Here is a 26,864-nt window from a genome sequence, read left to right as displayed (position 1 = left end):
TGGTAAATCTGTAACCGCGTTATGGTGGTGGTGGTCATACATTTGTAAATGTGTTAACTTTGAGTTGGTGGCGAATCTGTGTAATTGTATTCTTGGTGTTGGTGGTGAATATGTAACAGTGTTATGTTGGTGGGGGTGAATTTGTAAAAGCATTTGCTTGGTTGTGATGGTGAATCTGTTAATGTGTTAACGTTGTGTTGGTGGTGCATCTGTAACAGTGTTATTCTGGGGGTGGTGATGTTTAATCTGTAAATGTGTTAGGTTGGTGTTAGTAGTGGTGGTGAGTCTGTAAAAGTGTTATTTTGGTGGTGATGAACATGTAAAAGCTATAGCTTGGTGGTGAGTCAGTAACAGCCAACACCATCTGTCAGTGTTGAGCCTGTGTTACTATAACAGGAAGTGAAGAACCAATGAGCATCTGGAATCTGGTGGTAAATCTGTATCAGCCTATCAGGTAGACGTTTAAGTAGTATTAGTGGTGAGAGCAGGGCTGTTTGAAGAATGCAATATGAGAGGAAATAAGCAGGACTCAGTCAGATCACATTACCATCTGGCCTGCATACTTAGAAAAATCATTATTTACAGCTGCCTTTAATATGGAGAATATACAGACTGTTTAAACCTTTGTGTATGGAGCAAATTAAAACTCAGTACAGAATTTAACACCAAGTAATTCTCCAAATACACCTTATATAATAAATTGAGAGCAGTCCCACAATTGTACCTCGTGTTTCCACTAACCAAAATAGAAAAAAATGATCCAGGTTAGGTTCCTGCCATTTTCCATCCATGAGTTCAGGAATGTGTGGTGGACCCCTGATGGCAACAGGGAAAAGTGTAAATTATTGCGTGAGGTATAAAGAATATCAAATTCGTGGACCAACCCATATTTTGGATGCACACTAATCTCTCCCAACAAAGGGTGTGGAGCTGTGGTACTGCGGTTGATCTTGAATAGTGCCCATATTCAGCTGTTAGCTCATTTGGCAAAAGTCTTGGTCCAAGCGACTAAAAGTTTAAAAACTGCTCTTGACAAGAGGTCCCATTATACCAATGAATACCACCCCTTACACTTACCCATCCCTATTCCCTAAAACATGCTTACACCACTTTAATTCCCATTATGTTCCCAATAAACAATAAGTTAAAATACCTACCTGTATTGTAAACATTTTGCTGTAAAGTAATGAAAAAGGCCCCTCATTGTACTTATCTTTGTTGTACCATCTCGCTTTGTAACATTCATCGTGGTAGTGCCTGCGTTGTAAGCATTACATACCATAATAATAACTGATCATGTTGCTTGTTAAAACCATTTGGGATCTTGTAAGCTCAGGGAGCTTCATGATTTAAGCTATATTTTCTACTGATTCTGATTTTAGTATTTTCTTAACTCATGATTAATCTAAATGTTAATGTGTTTTATAGAATATATGTTTTATGATGATGTAATCTGCATCTAGTGTTGGTGATGAGCCTGTAACATAGAATTGTGGTGGTTGTGAGCTCTGGAGGTGCATCTGGGAGTGGTGGTGAGCTTGTAGAATTCTATTCTATAGTGGTGTGTCTGTGATCGTATATCAGATGGTGCTGAGTCTGTGGTAGTTTATCAACTGGTGATGACCCTGTGCAAGTCTATCATTTGTTGGTGAGCCTCTGGTACTATACATGTGGTTGTGAGTTTGGTAGTTTAATAGGAAGTGGTGAACCACTAAAATAATATCATGTAGTAGTGAGTCTGTGGCAGTCTGTCAGATGGTGGTCAGTCTGCACTAACACATCTGGTGGCAGGGAAACTGTGTAAGAGTAGCAAGTACTGGTGGTGAGCTAATGCTAGTGCAGAATGGTGGTGGTGAGCTCTGGAAGTGTATCCAGCAGTTGGGCTCCATATGTTGAGGTCTATTAGGTGATACTGGACCACTATAGATGTTAATTATTTCCTCCTTTTCTGTAGGTCAGAAGAAACTGTTATGGAGCCGTGCATGTCCCGCTTCCGGACATCAGGTTACTCCCATGTCCTCATCTGGATGGTCCTCATGCTCATCTACTGCCTGGTTCTGCTTCGTGTCCTGGAGCTCAGAGACATCAAGGAGCCAAAGACCTACACTGAAAGATGAACAAGGGAGAGTGGGGTGGGAGGAGTAGTACTAAATGAGGATTAGGGAGGGTGTAGGGAAAGTGGGTTAGAAAATGGAGAGTGTCTAGCATGGGCTTTTAACCAACCAGTTAGAGGGAGTGGGGATACGACTGCAAGAGCATGCAAATATGTCAATGTAAAGAAGTCAAGTTGGGAAGGTACAAAAGAGAGGAGAAGCTGGAGACCGGGTACAGATGACATGACATAACATGTGTATATGTAAAATGCAAGTTCACTCAAAAGAGTATGTTGGTGCTAAATAACAGATATCTATTGTTACCCAACTCAATGGTACTCATTGTATCAACCTCAGAAGGATAAAATGCTAAGTGGACGCTCCGAGATTTGAACCTGTGACTATGAGGTCAAACACAGACCCCCTACAGTGGACGCATTATTCCACCAAGCCACCAGTCTGGCACAAATATTAAGATAGACATAGGAGATATATAAAATGGCAGATACAGAAGAGATAAGGAAAAATAGAGGTACAATATAGAAAAGAATATGAAGAAGCCAATGTGATGGAGTGAAAGCAAGTACTGAGGGAAGTGTACAATCCAAGAAGGAAAGATGGAGTGGGCAAGCACATGGGTAGATACTGAATGAAAATAGCAGACAATTAGATACAAAGTGGGATCAGCAGAGGAGAGTCAGAAAAGGGAGAGGAGATACAATGTTAAGAAGAGGACAAGAGATGGGGAGGGAGAGCCAGAAAGATGAGGTACAGAGCAAGTGCAAACGAGAGAGGTCTTGTGGAGAATAGGATGAGATGTGCAACCCTCCCTAGGTTCTGCTCACCTGAACTATGTGCTACAATATGCACGTGATGTGATGGTGAAAAAACAGTCTGCCAAGCCCTTCTGCAACAATTTCAGGGCACACTTTCTCATTGGACTCTAGGAGTAGCCTCCAATAAATTTGTCTCTGGTGTTTACTTAATTACTTTCCCACCACTTTAGAAAAAGCTCACTTTTCTAACCGAGGAGCATGAAATTTTCTTTTATCTTACCAAATTGTTAACACCGAAATTGTTAACAATGCCATAAAAGGCTGGTGTTCACCCGAAATGAGGAAACGTTCACTAGCTTTATTTCAGCAAATAATTGTACATATTGTACAAAAAAGACATACTTTGTTTGGCACATGGTTTACGTGCTCAATCGAATCATAACACCATAGTAAAAATTCTGAAGAAGGGCATTCAAAACCGCAGCCATCCCTCACAAACAGACCAGCACCTCTTTCTCAAAGACTGAACTGAGCCACAGCCCCTCTTGCTGAAATGAAAGTAACCACCTCCATTCATCCTTCTTCAATCTGAAGTAAAACTGCCCCAATCCCCACCCATTTGTACTCATCATAACAGTGCATTTGTCATTGTTAACAAACAGTTTGAGTGGTTTGGCAGTCATAAATCCTTCCTTCCTTTTAACAAGTGCTTTCTTAGGCTTATCAATCTATAGAAATGTCTCTTTCTTCTTGAGCAAATATCTCATGAGCGCAGTGATTTCTGAAAAGTGCGATATGAAGTGTGCAGAAAATTCAGCCACCCATAAAAAGGATCGCAATTGATTCTAATTCACAGGGCTGGGTACTTCACTGATTGTTTTTAACAAAACCTCCTTGGGGTCAGCTCCCAAAAAGGCACTCACTGACCTAGATTCCCATAACATTCACTTGAATCTTATACTTTTCCTTCTTTAATATCACTCCATTCTCCTTTAGGATGGTTAGTGTCCGCCCAAACAGTTTGTCATACTCACTGTTACGTGCTTCAAACACAAGAATATCAAAGTGATAAATACATCACCCCCTCCACATGACAAAACAAGATATGACCAGCCCTTTGGAAAAGAAGAGATGCTGGTGCTAAAGCAAAAGGTATCTTGTATAGCGGAAAGCACCATCTGCAATCACAAACAATATTATGTGAGGCAGCTGCTGATGAAGCTGTATCTGGTGATATGGTGATGACATGTCCAATACGGTAAACACCTTTGCACCCTTGAGTAGCATCAACATCTCCATAATGTTGGTTAGGGGGCGACGGTCTACAAAATGTTTTTATTCTGGTCGTACAAATCTACATTCATTCTCAGACTCCACTGGCCTTACACACAAGAACAATCGAAGCCAACCACAAATATTTGATGTCCTCAATTTCGTCCATTTCCTTTAACTTCTCCAAATCCTTTAGTAAAGCATTCTTTAGAAAATGTACATCCCCAAATGTCTTCAGTTACATATCTGTTGTCATTTGAATAGATCATCTGGTCAGGATGCCTGGGGTCAAGTACTATGCTCAAATCCTTCTGCCCCCTCCAGCACAATAGAAGCGAACTGACCTGTGCATGTGTTATCTATCTATCTATCTATCTATCTATCTATCTATCTATCTATCTAGCTACCTCTCTCTCTCTCTCTATATATATATATATATATTTATACATATATATATATATATATATATTTTCTCCAACGTAAAGGTACGCCTAAAGGACAGCTTTCACCACAGTTCACCCTTCACTTCAATCATCTTGTTAGCTTGTTACGATTTGCAAACATCCGCTTATTAGATTTTACCAATTCCTCTTCACCAATTAAGGTATTGTGAGACCCAGAAACCACTCCAGCATCAGATGAACTTCTACATTTTTAATCTTTACATTGTAAAATTGTGGATTCTACTTTTTCACGTTGATAGATAGGACATGCCATTCTTCCTCATCATCACATTCTACCCCACTCAAACCGGCATTCTTACATTCCTCTTATACTACCAAATTCTTAATGCTCCAACGATGTATGCACTCAATTAAATTGTCCTTCCTTGTTGCATTTAAAACAAGTTATGGACCATCTAGAGAAATTCTCTGGGATGCCCATATGACCTTTGCTCCCACACCAATAGCATACAGGATGTTTGCTATTCCGCTATTCTGTTAGTGGGTTCAGCTTTTAACTATTTACACTAACAAATGCTACAATGTCTTCAGTAAATGTTACTGGAGTTAAGGAGACATATATTTATATATATTGCAGCATTTTCAATGCCCGGGGCAATTTCTACAGCTTGTTCTACTGTCAGATCCTCAGCAGTTAAGAGGTGTTTGTGCACTTTATGTTTGTTTTCTAAGTTAGTTGGTCTTAAATCATTTCTTCCATAATTTTTCCATAATTACAAGTAGCTGTTATGATTTTAAGAATGGCTACAAAATCTTCCAATAGCTTACCAGGCAATTGCACCCTCTCCAAGAATTTAGTAAGACAACATTCCCTTTGAGACACACTCACTTATCCAACATTTTTATTATAGTTGCAAATTCTTCCACACCTGTGTCCCAATCACCATGTCGTACAGTCACATCCACCCTCAGCAAATGCTTGAGGGCATTCTGCCCTTCAGGACTTAGCAATCAACAATTTACAAGTGAGACCTTCTTTTTTGTTGTAAATATGTCAGCCTCTTTGCCTCCAGGTACATTTTTAAACCTTTATTTTACTTCAGCCGGTCAAGTTGGAGAGGATCAGGAACTGCTGAAAATTGTGCTGGAAGAGATAACCTTCCATTTTGAGTTGGTGCGTTATATAACGCTAGTCTGCACAATGAATATGGCCTATCTCTACCTAATCTTGGTATAAACAGTACAGCATATGGGAGCGTGAGACACTACTTTAGTGCAAGATTCCTTTATTTCTCTCAGTGTTTGCTTGACACATGCCTATGCAGTCTTAAAATGAACAATACAGCATATGCTAGTGCAATAACTTACTTTTGTGGAATATTCCTCTATTCATTTCAATAATCCCTTGACACCATGTGATTGTGGGCCACAGTCAGTGGAAGACTTTCTTCATATTTGAGAAAAAATTCCACCTGAGTCTAATATGGCATTAAGTTGTACAGCGTGATGACATACTCAATGAAAAACACAGCTAAATAGCGGTTTTCTGTGCACCACAACAAAAACGGCACAGGTGATGAACAACATAATATGCTGTGACTGTTGGGAGCATGGTGGTGACGCTTACTAACAGCATAGTAGGGCACAACACAAGAAATGTCACCAAAGCTTTCTCAACAGGATCAAAGGTTTACACGCTTTATAGATTCATGATGCACCATTCGCGTAACGTTTTTCAACACAGTTTTCTGGTGATGTGACTGCACCAAGGAACCTGGAACATTGGGAGCTCATCACAGCTGTAAAGAAGTCAAGATTTTTCTTCTCAGTGGAACAGTGTTTGTTCCGGCAGGAAGGACAGGCTGAACGCATTCAAACAAAAACAACCAGGCAGCATCAATTTACTGTTGGAATTCAAATATGAATATATACAACATTCTCTATGCACCCTGCTCCTCCTCACCCTTTCACATTTGTCAGTTCCACCCTCAATGCAACACCCAACAATAGCTTCACTCTTCTAATTTAGTTTCATTGAAGTGTTTTGTAAAGCGATATGGTTGTAATTTAGTTTGAATTTGCTAGAAAATAATGATTAATTTAGACCTGCTTCACTTAGCATAACTAGAACGCACCAGGTCACAATGACAACCAATCATGATAAGCTGCAGAAAAGTTCATGTTTATGTTAGGTAGACAAGCATTCCATGTGCAAGCGTCTTTCTCCTATTCAAATAATCAACGAAAATCCAGCGTCAGCCATGATCTTTCCTAATACAAATGTATAATAATTTGTTGTCTCCAGAGGGAAGGATGTGTTTGTGTTACGGGTTCAAGGTTACTTTGCCAGGCTCCTCTGTACTTGAACAAACTATAGTATCCCAGTGTTTCTTGATGTAAGATTTAATCTCAATTACATTTGTACAGCTTTAACCAACCAGATGTTTTAGGAAATCGGAGTTTCTAGGAATGTTATACCAACTAATAGATTGATTGGCTGTAATGAATGAAACTTTTTTAATCCAACCCTTTTATGTAAAGTCATGCCATGACAATGCGTGTACCTTCTGTCGCAGAAACAGTATAAAATACATTATTTTGACACAGAGACAGTTATTTGTGATATTTTAGGCTTTCTTTAGAGACAAACTGTATGTCAGTCTAGTTTGCAGGTTATTCAAGTACTTATACTTATGAGAATTCTTTTGATTCATCTTCATTCATCTAATATTTTTAATCTTTTTGTTTTGTGTAATGATATGATTTTTAACATGAAGTTATTAACTTTAGAATCTTCTCATGAGCAGGTTTTATTAATAGCCTTAGACTAAGTCTATGAGAGACTCAAATAATTCAATGGCCACCTAACTACCTTATTAACTATCCTTCTCCTTCATCCCAATTCAATATCATGGTGCTAAGAAACTTGGTGCCTCTAAGACAAATTACAGCCAAGACAAAACCATAAAACCAGCTGTAAATGAAATCCAAGCAACTATGAATTCTGCTCCTTACTACATTTACAGAGATCCGCAATCTACCCAAGATGTAATGCCAAGGAATTCCACTCATTGGCCACTAAAATAGAAAAAAAACATCCAAAAGTTTGATGGCGGACATTATGCTTCAAATCTATTTTATTGTATTTCGTTAATTTAATGCAACATAATACAAAAATACCGTACGCAGCCAGCTCCACGCTTGTGATGCTGTACGGCAGAGAGAGCTACAAAAACAACTAAAACATTCCCTAACCATTCCCCTGTGTGTCTCTCCTCTGTACCCACTCTGACATAGTGTGTCTAGGCGTCATGTGACCTTCCTGCGCCCTGGGATTTGAATCTGCGTGTGGTACATTTGTGGTCTCTGTCCATCCCAAACAAAGCAGTTGATTTCCCCCTGCAAGATTGAAGCATGCTTAAAGGGGTTGCCAAAGGAAGGGCCTGGAACAGAAATAGAACCCTTGGAAGCATGGTCATCTTCTGCGCCACCACCCTCCCAAGCCATGAGAGATGGTAATGTTTCAAATTGAGTGAGGTCTGTACGGACCTGTCGAAGCAAGGCTTGGTAATTGATGGCCTCTGTATCTCTCTCAGTTGTAGCTATCTGAACACAGAGGTAGGATATTGGGAAGTCCACTTTAACGGATATCAGGTAACTAGCTGTTCCTCTACAGGAGGTGTGACCATGAGGTTTAGAGCCTGCAATTTCTGCAGGTTGATGTGGAAGCTGGAGGCTCCCCCAAACATCCCCAGCTCCTCCAGCACGGCCGGCAGCGACCTCAGCGGGTCTTCGAGTGCTACTATAACATAATCTGCATAGCAGCTAATGGTATGCTCTTCCCCCCCAAATCTCATACCAGTGATGTGCGAGTCATCCCGCACCCTCTGTGCCACCAGCTCCTTTTAAAGAGCAAATTGCCAGGGCTACAACACGCAACCTTGCCTTGTTCTCCTACCAATGGGAAAGGGGGTGGAAGCCACTCCATTAATGTGCACCATTGCCCAAGGTGCACTGTAATTGCTAAGCATCCAGGCACGAAACCTGTCCCTGATGTCAAAATGGATCAGCGTTGCCTTTAAATAGGACCAGTGCACCCAATCAAATGCTTTTTCAGCATTGATGGCAAGAAGCATTATTTACCGCTTAGCTTTATCCACCATGTGGAGGATTTGCCTAGTGGATCCACCAGGCCTGGCATATGGGGCCTCAATTGTGCTGCCAAAATGGTAGTGAACAGGTTAGCGTCCACATTTATAAGTGAGATGGGCAGATATGAACCACGCTGCCACCTGTCTTTCCCAGGTTTGGGTATGATGGTGATAGAAGCCTCAAGCATGGGGTTGAAAGAGTGGTGAGGATAAGGGCGATGTCTGGTAGAATGTTTTATAAAAAAGGGCAGGGAAGCCATCTGGGCCCAGGGAGTTTTGAGGTTGCTGGCGTGCAATGGGCATAACGACTTCATCTATATGAATGGACTGATCTAAGGAGTCAGCCTGTTGGGGTGTCAGCCAGGGTGTGCGTGTGCTCTGAAGGTAAGCTTGTGAATCGCCAGGTTGTAAGTCCTGTGCCTCATATAGTGACATATAGAAATCCCTAAAGGTGGCCGCTATAGGTACATCCCCGGTAACTTCAATTCCATTGAGATGAAGGATGGCTTCCAATCTCTCAGCCTGCCGTTTAGCTTGTAATAGGCCAATAGACTGCCACAGTTATCCCCCTTGCATATAAGGAATGCTGCAGGCAGAGCACCGCATATTCTGCCCTATCCTAATCTAAATTTCAGAGCTACGCCTGTGCATTCTCCAGTTGCCCCAAGAGGGGACCTTGTCCTTTCATGAGTATTCTTTTATGGATAGGCTCTAGTTCCTTAACCCTCCACTCAAGTTCCACCCTTTACTGTTTGCGCAGTTTATGTTCCGCTGCGAGGATGGCGATGAGCTCTCCCCAGACAAGCTTCTTTAACGTCTCCCATAGAGTGGCTATGAAAATGTTAGCCATGTTGTTATGATAGCAGTCTTTAGGAACAGCGATGAGGAGTTTGTTCTGTAACCTTGATGATCTTGCTGGCTGGTAAAGACTGAGTCAGAAGCTCAAAACAGTGTCTAAAGAAGAGAATATATTTTGGTGCACCAGATGCATAGATTTAAAGAGGATGCAAGCTTTAATAGTCAACTCATAGAAGAAGACATGGAGTCATAGATTCTCACACCTTCTAACTAAGCACCAATCTAGTTGCATAGTTATGAATGAGATGAAGCTTGTGAATTAGGTAGACTGAATTAGATGGGTCAAGACGAGATGAAATAACAGCATTGATAATCTGGATCTTGTGAGAAAGAGGAGAGATGTAAAATGAGCTTCAAAGAACATTTTCTGAAATAGCAGTTCTTTGGCACTGCATCAATTTGATACTGCAGAGAGAGAGTTGAATCTATGTTCACGCCCATAGTTTTTATGGAGGTGCACAATACTAGTTTGGGACCCAAGGAGGGCAGCCAGAAGGAGAGATCCCAGAAAAGAGAGTGACGAGCTGTACAACATATCTGTTTTGTCCCCATTCAATATGAGATGATTAGGGCTTGTCTATGCTTTAACCTTGTATAATCAATCATATCAGGCAGAAGAGAAATCTTATCTGAGCAACCATTCATTTGTGGACAGTGTGGGAGCATGTGTGTATGTGTACAAGTTTTCATTGTTTAATTGTGTAGTTTTATATAACATGAGCCAGGTACCAGAAGATACCAGAGCGGTGTTCATAGGTGAAGAGCAGAAGCACTAAGAATGGATCAAAACATAATATATAACATAATAGATTCTGGCATGATAGTCCTTGTGCTTCAGAAGCTGTACATACCACTCTTTATAACATTTTAACCTGACCACAAGCAAATCCCAAGCACTCTTCATCCACAGTACAGAATTTGCACTTTGCCTACTAGAGATTTCATGGCGAACTGCAATTGCTGGTGAAGAGGGAAATTATGGAAAGGGGATGCCTAAGGAGATGAGCGGTACCTCTGTAATATCAGCATAACACAGCCTGTGGTGCCACCACGTGCAGTACTAATCCTGTGACACATCCTCGCGACAGAACAACATTAGGCCAAGGAGACCAAAGGGTAAAGTAGGATTTCTCGTGTACTCAAAAGGAGCTTTACCTTTAAAGAGCATGTTCAAACCATTTCTGATGGTCAAAGCAAACCCGTCCAGTTGGTTTGTGTGTTCTATACTCTGAGAAGCAGGCACAGTAACAAACACCTTCGAAACTACCCATCTATGAGCCCTAAAAAAACCCTCACTAAACCTATACACTAAGCATTCCTGAAACCAAACCCCCTTACTACACCTACATAGGTTAAAGAAATTAAAACCATAAACCTTTACTAAAAATACATTGCATATGATTTATTATGTAACTTCATTTAATTACGTAAAATTAACTTTTTTTTACTAATTACTTCATTTTAAAGTACATTTTATTTAAATTACTATTACAATTTTAAGTGACATAACCTTATCAATATATATGTAAGTGAGAACTAAATATAAATATATTTATATATGTGTATGTATATATATATATATATATATATATATATAGAGTTATAGATAAAAATTGGGTAATTGTTAAGAATGATCCAATAATTGGAAAGTTAATGCCTAAACATCCTAGCATTACTTTCATGAAAGCAAAATCTATGAAGGATTCAATAGTTAACAGTAGCCCGGAAATGAAACTGTCGACCAACTGGTTGTCCAATCGAAAGGGTTTTGTAAAATGCAATACATGCAAAGCAAGTCAATATGGGAGTAACAAAACTACATATAAAACTCCCTTTTCAGAAACTCCCAAGAAAATTTTGAAATTTCTTAGTTGTCGCACTGAATATGTGGTTTATGTTTTAAGCTGCTCATGCGGACTGCAATATGTGGGAAGCAGTAAACTGCAAGCCCACAAGCGTATATTGCAGCACATGAGAGCTATAACTAATCGTGATCAAGCATACCCAGTCGCAAGACATTTTGATAGAGCGCATGCCAGTGATTTGAAACATTTTTCCTACTTTTTGATTGATTCCATACCAGCGTCCAGACGAGGGGGGAACAGAGAAGCTAAACTAAGAAGGCTTGAAACACAATATATCTTGGAATTAGATACCAAGACCCCCAATGGGCATAATTCGAGCGAAGATTTTCACACATGGTTAGGATAAATTTCAGAAACCAATATAACAACTTAAGTGTGAATTATCTGTTGAAAACAACCTTTTGCTTGAATATCTCTCTATATATAGATCAGCATACTGTGATTTAACATTTAATATTTATATTTTGAAATAATTGGAGAAAAACACACAAAAAAATCAATATTTCATAACAAAAACTAGAATTTATTTTTTAACACATACGACCATAGTCCCCTCACCCCCCCCCCCCTTTTTTTGCACATTTTTTATCACAGGACCATGGTTGAGTCCGGGTTTACACGGGGTTTTATTTCACTTATAGGATGGTATATATTAATATATTTATTCTTTTTAATAAATAGCATGCACAATTTACAACAAGAAAATGGAGCAGATCAAGTATACTATTAGTGCAATTCAGATTGAGCAGCAAAACGTTTAGGAATCAAAAAATCGGTTTGACACAACGCATTTAAGTGTAAATATAAATTCCTACAGGGCAATAATACCATTTTGCGCAATCTTACCTCTGATTGGATAAACTGCAAGAGAACAATAATTGTTTCAATGCATGTTTTAGAATTATGATGGTTTATATGATTTTTATAAGAAATTGGATTTTAACCATATATTCTTGTTTTTTTGAAATTGTATATTAATGTATATGTATTTATTTATATATATATATATATAATTGCTGATTTGCACAATAGTACTTAATATGCACAAGTTTACATTAAAATATGTTTACATATATTTATTTATATATTTATATAAGTAATTGTTTACAAATGATCTGACAAAAGTTCATTGTCTGAATGTTGCTGTTTTTTACATAAAGAGAAAAACGGCAGTATTCTTTCTATGTCCATGCTAAATTCACGTGAGAGGCACAGGTCACTTTAAATGGATGATGACGACTCCTAAAACGCTCATTCACGTAAGATAGTTCGTGGGCGGTATATCTTGATTTTCCGCCTTGATATTTAAATACGTGACAGCATCATCATAGGGCTTTTCCCATGCTTCCTCCAACCCGGAGGGAACCACAGGACGTTCCAGTAGTGATCAGGGAAAAAAATGGAAATCTAAAAAAGGTGAGAAGTGCTCAAGTGTTGTGATTGGTTAAAAAATTCCTCTAGCTACTTATATTCAATGTTATTCCATTAGGTGCAGGGGAAAAAAAGGATAAAAAACAGCTAGTTGCAGAATGGACATGTAATGAATCCGCTGCAGTTTTAGTCTGAAGTACTGGGTTTTTAAAACCCAGCAGTGCAGGGGAACACACCCTAAGACTTCGAGTTCTTCCTGTTTCAGACCCACAGAAACACAGAGTCTTCTAGGTGAAGTCAAAGATGGTATTTATTGGCTGCAGACCAATTACAGGTATCCGAGAAGTACAACACAATGTATGTTCTCAGGAGACTGCTTCCCCTTACAGAAACGGCCTTCTCCTTATATACAAAATATCATGCTTCAGGCACACATTCCTCGTTTTACGATATGGTCATTCATATGTATTCATTACAAACGAAAAGGCAGAGTCATGATGACCATCCCACATTCCAGTTCGGCCAGCCCACAATTATTTACCCAGCGAGGTTCAGATCCCTCCTCAGATATCGGCAGACCCCAATAAACACGGGCACCTCCTGTTTGTAAAACAAGCCATAAAGCAGGAAGAGTTAGGTGTGAAAGATTAGCCGGAGGCTTGTGTGGGATGAAAAGGCTTTATGGTGTGTCAAACCCTGATGCTAATCACAGGTGGCCGTAGGACGGGGAGCTCGTGGGACAGGACTGACCTGGGGCGGTGGAGCCAAGTCGCATAGGTCACAGAGAAGTCAATGGAAGGCACATGTGTTCTCAAGGCCCGTACTTGTCCTTAATGTGTAGCCTATGTGAGGGCAACCATAAGATGGCCACCGCTCCAAGATGGAACCCACAAAGTCAATGTGTAATATCGTATACAAAGTGCATTTATCGATAAAACGTTATGCAAAGCACTTGTACATACTGCATTGGCCATTCGCGGTTCGCTGATACCGGAATAGGCAGGGTAGGGCCCTGCCTCCTACGCGTTCCCAAATTTCAAAGTACCACAGACCCTCCTTTTGCCCTTACATAGGCAATAACTATACTCATATTAATCCGAGTCCAGGTCTATATTCATAAAGTCATGGAGATGTTGCTGTAGCATCATTCTATTACTTAGCTCGTCCCTCGATACAGGTTTCTTTACACATAATGTAGCACAGAGGCCACATATCGCGGGAGCACACTGTACACACAGACAGAACAGGAAAAGAATGGCTAAGATCATCCCAATGACCATCAGAATCTTCCAACCCCAGTTAGATATCAGTTCCCAGAACCACCCCATCAGTGACCAATCTCCTTTATCCATGTGAATAGATTCAGATATTCTATGCAGTTTGGAGATGACTTGATAAACTGTTGGAGCGTTATCTGGTATGAAAATGCAACAGCTAGATTGGATGACCTTACATACCCCACCACGGTCTGCAAGTATGACGTCTAGAACCATACGGTTCTGCAAAGTCATGAGGCGATCCGCTTGGAGCTCAGCTGTCAAATTACCAAGGGCACCAGCCGTTACATTAACAGTAGATTCAACCACACGAGTCAGTTGTCTCAGGTTCATACTATTGACCATTGGTCCCCAAAACGGCAGGAAACCCAAAAAGAAGTCTCCCGCTTCCTGACCGGCAGTATCCTCCTGACTAATCGCGCCTCTCACAATTCTGGTCTTGTGATAATCAGAGGCAGCAGTAAATGTCGGCGGTAGCAAATTTGCAATATAACATGTGCCCGAGAAATCAGGGGGCAACCATGTATATGCTCGGTCATTGCAAACAAAATATGTACCATTGGCAGCCAAAAACGCAGGGGAAAACTGTGATGGAAAAGTGTACGTTTCAGTACAGTCACTTTTCCCCAGTTGAGCTCTTGGGTTCTGGCCATTACCTTGTAAACAGAACCGACCTATGTGGGGTACGACCCAAATTGGGGATGAGATTTTTCGCTGCCTTTCACCCAGACTAATGCTATACCCCGTCGCGTTCCAACCTACATAAGCTCGCAATTCATCCTTGGGAATAGATGAGTATGCGTCGATATCTCTGCTCATATCAGCGACTCCTTTCATTAAGGCTTTATTATTTGTGCTAGGTCTGATGGAACGCGGTTGTCGCGGGGAGTAGGCATCTAATGCATAAAGAAACATGGTCTGGAATGCCCATGATGATCCATTATAGCTAAACGGCAGCACTAGATAAGGAATACCCTTGTTAATGGTATGTGGCATTAAACCACATACCCAGCAATTGGTTGTATTCATAACTAGCTGGTGCTGGTGCAGGAGTTGAATAAACGAGTTGTTTACGAACTCAGACCGTCTAGCTTGTTCGTGTTCAGGCAGAGGGTGGAAAGAGTGCAAGGAGACAGTAGGAGGAGGTATAGGCTGTACAGTGGGTGCAAATGGCACTTGAGAGGAGAAGAATACATAACCTACAGTAAACACCATCATACTAAATAATATAAACAGACATAAAAATACAAAACGTTTGCTCTTCATTATTTTACATATTCTCTTCTTAAAGTTCATTTCCTCAGCGGGTCTCTCCATCTTGAAAAACTCCATCCTCTAATCGTGCCGCTCGCGGCGGGTGAGTATCTTCTGCTAAGGAGTACGCCTGTCGGTCCAGGGAACGCCCCAGACCAACCAGAACCGTTGACCTAACGTCTTCGGCCTGTACCCCGAAGTCTTGGCACCGCGACCCTGCGGCTGAACCCGGATGGTGGTTCGAAAAATCAAAATCAAAAAGTCCTTCAGATGGGAGAGCTATAATATCAAAAAATAATAAGGGAAGGGAATTTTTATTTGTCCATAGGCCTTGGTCTTAAGTTATAGCGGTTTCTGCCAGTTGCTGTCTGGTCTTGAAACAAGAGTTCAGGCTCTGTGGTGTCTATTCGAGCTGACGGTGGCACAGCTTCCTGCAAAATATCGTCGCTTTCTCGTTCTGAAGTCGTTCCCTTTACACGTGCATCACTAAATGGCACAAGACGGGGGACAGTGTCAGTTTCAGAATCAGCGATACCCTCCTGGACCCACCGGTCATATGGTAGAGGCAAAGGGATCCGTTTGCAATGGGCGCCGTGTATCCAATTCTTTTTCCCTTTCACTCGAACCGCTGATCTTGTTGATAGAAGCACAAGGTGAGGGCCAATCCAACGGGGCTCATCGTTGCTCTTTCGCTGAAAGTTTTTCACAAGCACCCACGAGCCAGGGTCGATAGGGTGTCCTGGAGCTTCAGAGGCCTGGGGCAAAGTATCGTGCACCTGTTGGTGTAAAACACGCAATTTAGCCGTCAATTCATACAGATAGTCAAGCAGTACTGGATGTTCGATTTCACTGAATTTTGTGGGCCTTGGCACACCCCATACATTGGCTGGCCGGCCAAAAATGATCTCATATGGGCTAAGTCCTACTCGTGAATGCACAGTCATTCTTGTTGATAGGAGAGCTAAAGGCAGAGCGTCAGGCCATTTAAGACCGGAGCTCGCCTGGATTTTGGCCAGTTTGAGTTTCAGAGTGCCATTGTAGCACTCTACTAATCCAGCTGATTGGGGGTGATTTGCAGCGTGGAACTTCTGCTTTATGCCCAGTCCCTCACACACATTCTTCATCACTCGACTCACAAATTCACTCCCATTATCACTCCACACCATTCTTGGCATTCCAAACCTAGGAGAAAATTATTTCACAAGGGCTTTGGCTGTGGATAAAGCAGTGTTGTCTTTTAGGGGAAATGCTTCTATCCATTTTGAAAAAGCGCAAACAACAACCAGTACATACTTCAAGTTGTTGCACCTTTCCATGTGGATAAAATCTAGCTGCAAAACCTCAAATGGATATGATGGAGGCGCAAAATGACCAGCTGGAGTTGGGGTTCCCCTACCAGGGTTATATTTCAAACATACCATACAATTCTTGACCACATTCTCTGCACACTTGGGAATTCCAGCGTTCTGCCATACTGGGGCCAACAACTTACAGATTCCTTTCACACTGATATGTGCCATTCCATGTGCCATAGTAACCACTGGAAGCACATCTGCATCAGGTAACAACCATCGCCGATGTTCTGACAAATCAACCCAACAACCATTCTCATCCAATTTACCCGTACTTTCTCTCCACTTGCTCAACTCTTTCTCTGTGGCTTCAGCTTGAAGGGACTTCACACTCTCTATCGTGTCTTCACACATTCCAACATCACCAACCCATCTTGCAGGGCCTGCAACATACATTCGAGTCTTCACATATTTTGCTGTTTCTTTCACGATTTCGTCAGCAAATGCATTACCACGACCAACATCATCAGTGACCTACTTGTGCGCACTGCATTTCATAATCGCAACTTGTAACGGTAAGGTCAGTGACTCAAGGAGATCATTCACCAACTGACCATTCTGAATTTTAGCTCCATGCGAAGTCAGGAACCCACGTTCTTTCCATAATCGCCCAAAACTATGGGCCACGCCAAAGGCGTACTGACTGTCAGTATATATGTTCACTTTCATCCCTTCAGACAACACGCATGCTCTTGTAAGGGCAATTAATTCTGCTGCTTGAGCCGAATTATGTGGTATGCGTGCAGTCTCGACAATCGTGTGCAAAGTCGTGATAGCATATGCAGCAGTCGTATCACCATTCGGAAGCTTGAAGCACGAACCATCCACCCATAAGGTACCATCACACTCAGTTAGGGGAGTATCTTTAAGATCCACTCTCCCTTTCGTCTCTTCATCTGTTCTGAACAGACAATCATGCTGCTCAATCTCATCTATGTCTGCTGGAATCGGTAATAATGTGGCTGGATTCAACGTGTTGCATCTCTTTATGTGTATATGGTTTGCCAACAGTGTCAATTCATACCCTGACAATCGAGCACTAGTTAAGTGCTGTGTCTTGGTCCGGTTTAACAATGTGTCCACAGCATGTGGAACCATTACAATCAATGTGTTATCCATCACTAGTCCAGCAGACTGTCGAATAGACACAGCTGCTGCGGCTGTAGCTCTCAAACAACTTGGCAATGCCCTTGCTGCCGGATCCAAAGTTGACGAAAAATATGCGCATGGACGCGGTCTGTCGCCAAAAGGCTGTGTTAACACTGATAATGCGCACCCGTCCTTTTCATGAACATACAATGTAAAAGGCTTGCTGTAGTCAGGGGTACCCAACACAGGAGCTGAACATAATGCATTACGCAATTCCCAAAAACTTTTCTGACACTCTTCAGACCATGGGACAGGATTCGGTGTATTTTTACAGGTTAATGCTAACAAAGGTTTTGCCAGCAAAGAAAAACTCGGGATCCAGTGCCTACAGTATGAAGTAATGCCCAAGAAAGCACGCACTTCTCTCTGTGTTCTTGGCACACTTATTTGTGCAATGGCTTGAATTCTTTCTGGGGTCAGTTTCCTTCCCTCCTTCGATAAGAGATGACCTAAGTAGGTCACTTCTTGTCGACAATATTGTAGTTTTGAGAGAGACACTTTGTGATGAAAGGCAGACAAATGACGCAACAATGACAATGTAGCTTCTTTACAAATCTTTTCAGTATCCGCGGCGATTAGCAAATCGTCAACATACTGAATGAGGGTAGTGCCACTAGGTAAAACAAGTGCATCAAGCTGCGCTTTTAAAGCTTGACTGTATATTGATGGACTTTCACAGTAGCCCTGTGGAGTGCGTTTAAAGCGGAAACTTCGACCTCCTAAACTGAAGCCAAAAATGTCCCTGCTCTCTTCTTCAATTGGGATGCTAAAGAAGGCATTCTTTAAATCGATCACTGAGAACCATGCAGCGGAGGCTGGAGTCATAGTTAACAAGGCAGTGATATCAGGGACAACTGGAAACTGTGGCAAAACAATCTTATTTACCTCTCTAAGATCAATCACAAATCTGTGAACAGGTGGCTGTGAAGGGTCCGTACGTTTTAAAACAGGCAAAACAGGACTATTGCAAACGTTGCCTCTTGTCTCTTCGATTACACCCTTTTTAATCAAATCACTGATAATTGCTAACAACGCTTTCTGACCTTCATTGGAGATCTTGTACTGGGGAATGCGTGGCAATCTGACATTGGCCTTTAAAGTGACTACATATGGCGGTATTTCCAAGAGACCCACATCATTGGGACCAGTTGCCCAAAGGACATCCGGAATTGATGACAATTCAGGTGGCAATGTATTCTTTGACAAGTACATCGGGGAAATCACTTCCTTACCCAATGTAAGTTGTACTCCTGATGGAGAACAATATAGCGTTGCATGCAATCTTTTTAACAAATCCAACCCTAACAGATTTTCACCACAACCCGTCGTTAGGATGAGGGGTGCTTTTAGCTCACAAGGTCCAACAGAAAGTGGCAAAGGACTAGAAATCGGGTTCCTAACCGGGGCGCCAGAAAAACCTACTGAAACATTCATTTCGCCAGACAAAGGCGCGCCAGGGAGTTTTGAATGCATAATTGAACTCTTTGCAGCACCAGTGTCCAGCAGAAAGGGCTCTGTTACACCCGCTGTGGTCACCTTAACATACGGTCCACTCTGATCCACTGGCACTGAAACAACTCCCTCTCTCTGTCTATGGCTGTCCTAGTAATCATTACCTTCCATATTGTCGTCTTCTGCATAATAATCATTATTATAGTACTGAGCTGTATTACCAGTAGCATTGGCTTGCTGATCAAAGCTATTTATCGTATTTTGAGGCGGAAGAGGACGCACGTTCTGGGGAACGTTTCCACGCCCTCTACCTCTAGGAGCTTGCTGACCACCTCTACCTCTTGCGCCATACACATTATTAGTACGCTGCAACAATTTAGGACAACTATACTTAAAATTACCTTCCTCTCTACAATACGAACATTGATTGGGACCTACAGGAACACGCGGTTGGGAATACTCGAACCTTTGCATGTTTCTCTGAAACTGTTGAGGTTGCTGATAATTATTCTGGCCACCACGTGGTGGGTAGGCCTGTTGTAATAGAACCTTCGTCTTTAATTCTTTCGTTTTCTTGTCTGCTCTATCTTTCTCCTCCTTATCTCTATTTTCGTAATACTGTGCAGTAGCCAGTATTTGCGCTGATGAGGAGACAGCCCAAGAACTCTCTGAATCTTTTAACTTCTTACACAACTCGGGAAGCAAATTATGCACAAATTTATCCACAAATAATCGTTGACCACCTTCAGTTCTCATATCTTGACCACTGTGGTCAATAAATGTTTCTTCAAACCTTGTAAAGAAATCAGACACTGTTTCATCTTTCTTTTGCTTACACGCAGACAATTTATCCCAATTCACACGCATCGCGGGCATTAAAGTCTTCATGTAAGTGATAATTCTACCAGGGAGTTCTGCTACCAAAGGGTCAGGCTTGGCACCACCATCTTGTCTAGTGTCCGCAGCAATGTCCATGTGCCCCCTAGTTCTGCAGCATGATCTGTATTACGAATGGATCCCCATAAAGGCTGTGGAACAACATTCCCGAACAACATATCTATGTCAGCTAGATTCATGACACACGATTCTGCAGTCTGTGATAACTCCTTATAATATCCTGCAGGTTTTTTACGGGGGTCAGGCAATGTCTGCTTAAGCGCTAACACCTCAGAACACTTCCATGGGACATGTACCCAAACACGCTGAAAATGAGCTGGAACAGGCGGATTAGCATTTGCATCAGCAGGTCTCCAACCTGGAGGAACCTCACGCATCGGATATTGGCGCGCTTTTACCTTTTTCCCCCACAGGGAATTCTTGTTCGAACAATGATTGTTGACAATCATCATTCCTGAAGGACAGTAAAGTCGCAACTGCTTTATCTACGTCGGGACCCACAATTGTACCCGTTCCAAAATCAAATCGCACCCGACACAACCCCTGCGGGATTGTGTTTGAACCATGATCTTCCAATTCCTCACAGAGGAATTCACACATTTTCTCAAACACATACCTCTGTTTCGGGGCATCCCATTGGTGAAAAACATTAACGACTGACTCCACATCATAGAGTGAAGAAAAAACGATCCACCTACGTGCCATATGGTCTAATACCTCTTTTTCTTCAGAATCAGGCAGCTGACTGCGCAACTGCTTACGTTGTAAACCAGGGGTCATACTAGATGACCCAAAGAGAGGCGACATTAAACTAGTAACCACATTAGCTAGTCGTTGACGTGCAGAAGGAGGAGTTGAGGCGAAAGCGGGGGGAAAGACAGAGGGAAGAAAAGCGGGTGCAGATACAGGTACAGGGGCAGTGTTAGGAAGAGCGCCAAGGGAGGCAGCTGATGTACCAGGCAAAGTCGCAGGAAGCGCGGGGGCAACAGGTAACAAAACTGGCGGCCCTTGAGAGGGCTGCACTGTAGGGATAGGAGCCAGCTGAGGAGGAGCTGGCGGCTGTGGGAAGGCTTGCGGCACATTAACTGGAGGCTGCACATTTACAAGCTGTGGAGGCGCTGTGGCATTTTGCGGATACGGGGGTGGCGAACTTAGCAAATGGGACATTAGGGAATCTTTCTCTTTCTCTTTTGACTCATCCTGTGGAAGGGGTGACAAAACTGGGTAACATTTATCGATCCCTAGTTTGCGCTGTCTATGTAACTGCTCATTCATTTGTTCCTCCTCATTATCTTTAAATTCACAGCTGCTTGCATCATTGACATACCTTTTTCTCTCTTATTCCTTTTTGCTAGCTTAATTTCCTTCTGTTTGGCTTCCTTTCGCCATAGGCGGAAAGAATCAAACATCGCCGGCCGGGCTTTCTTTTTAAATAATTTAACTTCCAAATTATCTAAGATATCTGTATCGAAACTACCATTTTGGGGCCATTTTAAAACACCGTCCTTTCTGGTGTAACGGATCCATACTTCATTATATGCGATGGGGCCCACGCCATGTTTTACATAAAGCTCATAAGTTGGAGTTCCAATTGGAGGAACCGGACACGAATCCTCTAATTGGGAATCCCTTTTACAACCCAAACAAAACAATCTTCCAAATACACTAGAACCAGGCATCTTCGCTCACTAGTCTAGTTTCAAACTTCAAAGGATTATCGAATACGATAGTCTCGTGAATACACGAGTCCTCTGGCTTTGGCACTTGCAAGTTCCAAATCAAAGCGATCCCGAAGGATACCAAAAACCCCGAAGGATACCAAACAAACTGGGAGACGCTCCACTTATACTTAACTGAGGTATCGATGATCGATGGCGTCACCAGAAGACTCTCTCAATTGTTTCGCTCTACCAAATCGTCAAGGGTCCAAAACAGGGCGATTAATCAGGGCAGCAGTCCTTCGTAGCCGTCGGGACACGGAGAACCTCGCAGAAAAGACTTTCGGACCACGTCGACATGCAGGGGTCGATGAAGTGGCGGCCTTCCTCCGGAATTTCCACACGAAGCTCCTCACGAACCTCTGGCTTGGACCGGTACCGCTGAAATCGCCCGACGTTGGGTGCCAACTGAAGTACTGGGTTTTTAAAACCCAGCGGTGCAGGGGAACACACCCTAAGACTTCGAGTTCTTCCTGTTTCAGACCCACAGAAACACAGAGTCTTCTAGGTGAAGTCAAAGATCGTATTTATTGGCTGCAGACCAATTACAGGTATCCGAGAAGTACAACACAATGTATGTTCTCAGGAGACTGCTTCCCCTTACAGAAACGGCCTTCTCCTTATATACAAAATATCATGCTTCAGGCACACATTCCTCGTTTTACGATATGGTCATTCATATGTATTCATTACAAAGGAAAAGGCAGAGTCATGATGACCATCCCACATTCCAGTTCGGCCAGCCCACAATTATTTACCCAGTGAGGTTCAGATCCCTCCTCAGATATCGGCAGACCCCAATAAACACGGGCACCTCCTGTTTGTAAAACAAGCCATAAAGCAGGAAGAGTTAGGTGTGAAAGAGATTAGCCGGAGGCTTGTGTGGGATGAAAAGGCTTTATGGTGTGTCAAACCCTGATGCTAATCACAGGTGGCCGTAGGACGGGGAGCTCGTGGGACAGGACTGGCCTGGGGCGATGGAGCTAAGTCGCATAGGTCACAGAGAAGTCAATGGAAGGCACATGTGTTCTCAAGGCCCGTACTTGTCCTTAATGTGTAGCCTATGTGAGGGCAACCATAAGATGGCCACCGCTCCAAGATGGAACCCACGAAGTCAATGTGTAATATCGTATACAAAGTGCATTTATCGATAAAACGTTATGCAAAGCACTTGTACATACTGCATTGGCCATTCGCGGTTCGCTGATACCGGAATAGGCAGGGTAGGGCCCTGCCTCCTACGCGGTCCCAAATTTCAAAGTACCACAAGTCTGAGTGGTCGGTCGACATGTTTCAGCCCCTAATGTGCCCAGAAGGGTCGGGGGGCTTTCTTCAGGACCTCAGGTGAAAGTAAAGTGGGATTTGGATAGTATCCAATGTCAGGTGGAAGTTCCAATATTAATCACATGAACTTCTTAAAGGTTAGTACCTATGTATAAGGGGGAAAGGGGGGGGGAGGAAAGGTAGACAGAAGCGTCCTTAGTTAATACAAGAAGGACGAGGTTGTTAATTGGTCTAGCTGAAATCGCAATGCATAAGCAAATATAAATGGCAAATCTTTAGATACATACTGGTATACATCTTAAAGAGCAAGTGGAGATTCGAACCGTCTATATTGTAGAAAGGTGAGTTAAGAAACAGGTAAGTTAGGTGTGGTTAAAATTAGGTGTGGTTAAAATTAGCACAGATAGTATTGGGAACGTGGGTGTACACTTGTTAAAACCAGATTGTTCTGTTGAAATAGTAGCGAGTAATGGTGTTGTTAGTTCTAACATTAGATGCCCCTAGGTAATGGTCATGATAGACCCAGGTTGTTGTCGAGCATAGGTTAGTGCAAATGTGGTTAAATAACTTTAGGTATCGAGGTAGATGGAGAGACCTGCCTCTGTTGAGGAGATCTCTTGGCAAATGTTACGTGATGCAAGACGAAAAGATATAAGTGTCCTTGGTCATGTTAGTCAAAGTTGTTTTTGAACCTCGGTTAGTGCAAACAATATCAATTAAAAAATAAAAGCAGGTAACGAGGCACAGAAAGACCTGCCTCTATTGAGGGGAGTTGTTACTCATATGCTACGATATGCAACGTAAGCAAAGTAAATACCTTGGGGGTTCCAATTCAGAACTCCATAGGGCGAAACAGGTAGCGGTATTACTGTTAGAAGAAAACAGGAAAACAAGTACAGACAATATAGAAATCGTCAAGATACTGAATAACGTTACGTGTCTTCTGTTGAGGCTAAGAGACGTTCCCCATACCGCGGCTCCGGTGCAGTCACGACTTGTGCTGACACTGATTTCCTGTTTACGTGGAGGACCCGGGAGGCGGGATTTAAGTACTGGGTTTGAGCGCCACGGAAGAGAGACTGTTCGTGTTGTGATGGTATCAAGAAACTTTATTGAGCTAGTGATTGTCATTGGAAGAGCGAGTGTTAAAATAAGAGATGATAAAACTTAAAGCAAGAGTCATTGCCAAAAATTTTTGTTTTCTGTTGATGTACGGGCAGTTATTGTAATAAATGTTTGACTAAATAAGGCAATGTTGGTATTATATATGAGAGATAGAGTGCTCATGCATATTTTATTCTGACATCTTTGTGCCTCAAGATACATATAGCCCATGGTTGGCATGTTCAGAGAGGAATATGTACGTTCATGTTCTGACCCCTGGTTCTTTAGGACATCCTGCTCAAATAAGAAAGGGGGGTGTTCGTGTGTATTCACAGTCATATTATTCAGACATCTATTTACACTTATACACTCAGCCAAGGGATGTCGTCGTTCAATCCTTGTAAGTTGGTCTTCGGACGATGGACCCATCTTTGTTCCTTCTCAAAAAGTAATTTTTCTGCATTGGATGATTTGGAAGTAAGGGTTTCAAGTATTATCCATCTGAGATCGTTCACTGTGTGTGGGTGGTCAATATAATGACTGCTCATTTTCGTTGTTCCTCGTCTACACTTAACATTACTTCTATGCTCGCAAATTCTCTGTTTGACTTTGCGGCAGGTCATCCCGATATATCTGAGATTGCACGGGCAAGTAATCATGTAGATAGCATGGGTTGTGTTGCAGTTTGTATGTTGTCTCATTGACCAGGTCATTTGTGGTGATAGTTCTATGGTTTTGACAGTTTCTGTAAGATGGCATACGGAACAATTTCCACATGGGAAGTGACCAGTCACTGGAGGTAGGGTCCACAGGGTATTTTGGGTCAGACTCGGCCTAAGATCTGGTGGACGTGTATGCACCAAAATGTCTTTGTAATTCCTTGTTCGTCTGTTAGCAAACATAGGTTTGGGCCAATTTAGGGTGCCTGAAGTGAGAATGCGCCAGTTTTTGTTTATAATCTTTTTGACTGAATTAGTGACAATGCTGTATGTGGTGACACAAGTCAGTTTGTCAACTGTAGTAGTTTTCGATGTTATCTCTAGGAGACTCTCCCTTGGCTGGTTTCTTGCTCTCTTCTGGCATTTCTTAATTATTTTCTCAGGGTAGTCTCTTTTGCAGAGTTTGGTGCAAAGATCTTGTGCTTGCGTCTTGTACTCACTGAGTTCACTACAGTTCCTTTTTAGCCGAAGGAACTGACTATATGGCAAGTTTTCTCGCAGGGGGCGCGGGTGGAAACTGTTGAATGACAGTAAGCTGTTTTTGGCCGTCGGTTTGAAGTAAGTTTTTGTCTTGATGACATCACTTTCTACATAAATAGTAAGGTCCAAAAAATCAAGCTGTTCCTTATCCGCGTTGTAGGTAAACTTGAGACAGGGGTCTTGGGTGTTGATCCAATCATGGAATTCTTGTAGGTTTTCTGCTGTGCCATCCCAGAACATGATGACGTCATCTATGTATCTTTTCCAAAAAAGAATTTTAGAGAGGAATTGGTTCTTGTCATTTTGTATGAAGGTGCTCTCGAAATTGCTCACATATAGACCCGCCACACTGGGAGCGAAGGTACTTCCCATGGAAGTACCGTGGCATTGTTGGTAGAGGGTATCTTCATATTCATGCCGCAAAGTCAAACAGAGAATTTGCGAGCATGGAAGTAATGTAGACATCTAAAATGACATCACTGATGACATCATCCATTGAGTCTGTGTTTCTTAACAATTTTAATATGTTTAATATATATAGGGAAAGGCCTGTTGAAGAATGAGAGGGTGTACAAGTGTGTAAATGGATGAGTTTCTTTGGTGCGTAACTGACTCTATAAGTGAGTCATTAAATGTATCTTACTGCAGACTAGTGACTAATCTGTGTGAATGTCTGTATGTTTCTGTCTGTTGGTGTATAAGTGGTTGCATGGTTTTGTGAATAGCTATATGAGTGTCTATATGGGTTATCGATTGGTTGTCTGAGTATCTGTATGGGTGCCTGAGTGTTAGTGTGGGTAGGCTGTGTGTGACTCTGTGCATAGATGTGTGAGTGGGTGATTCTATGGGTGCATGGTTTTAAGAGTGCATCTGTGATGGACTGTACGGTTGAGCGAGTGTATGTATGGGTGTGTTAGGGATTGAATGTATATCTCAGTGGTACATTTGTGACTAACTACATATGTGAAAGGCAGTATATATGTGTGTAAGAGTATATAAGTGGCTAGATGTGAGAATGTGTGATTGTGACAGTGACTGTATGGATGAGTGTGTGCTTTTGTCAATGATTCTAATAGAGCATAAAAATGTGATACTATTTTTGTGAGCAAGGGAACTTGATTGTGTATAACTGCATAGGTGAGTAAATGGCAGTGTGATTATTTGTATGAATGACTAGGTGTGAGAGTACCTCTATGGATGATTGGTAGTATGTGAGTGTCTATATAGGTGTGTGTATAAATTCATATGATACTTTTTTATCGAGTGACTGTAACTATGAGTGACTTTACAGGTGAGTGTGTGGAGGTGTATGAAGACCTAAAAGTTAATATGTGGGTATGCAGTTATTGGTATTGCATTATTTATGGATATGAGAATGCAACTCTGTA

At 42.0% G+C, this 26,864-nt stretch overlaps 1 long non-coding RNA gene across 1 annotated transcript in view; it reads left to right on the top strand.

Moving 5' to 3' along the window:
* The window catches only part of LOC146871503 (uncharacterized), a 67,903-nt gene extending 60,756 nt beyond the window's left edge, over positions 1 to 7,147 (top strand). The window contains exon 3 of the long non-coding RNA XR_014981006.1: positions 1,955 to 7,147. This is a non-coding gene — a long non-coding RNA (uncharacterized LOC146871503). The remainder of the gene's footprint in view (positions 1 to 1,954) is intronic.
* Positions 7,148 to 26,864: the final 19,717 nt, after the last annotated feature.

Source organism: Triturus cristatus, chromosome 1_1, assembly GCF_964204655.1.
Source record: "Triturus cristatus chromosome 1_1, aTriCri1.1, whole genome shotgun sequence".
Lineage (NCBI taxonomy): Eukaryota > Metazoa > Chordata > Amphibia > Caudata > Salamandridae > Triturus > Triturus cristatus.
Note: the sequence above shows the minus strand (reverse complement) of the source record. Positions and strands in the feature narration are given on the sequence as shown.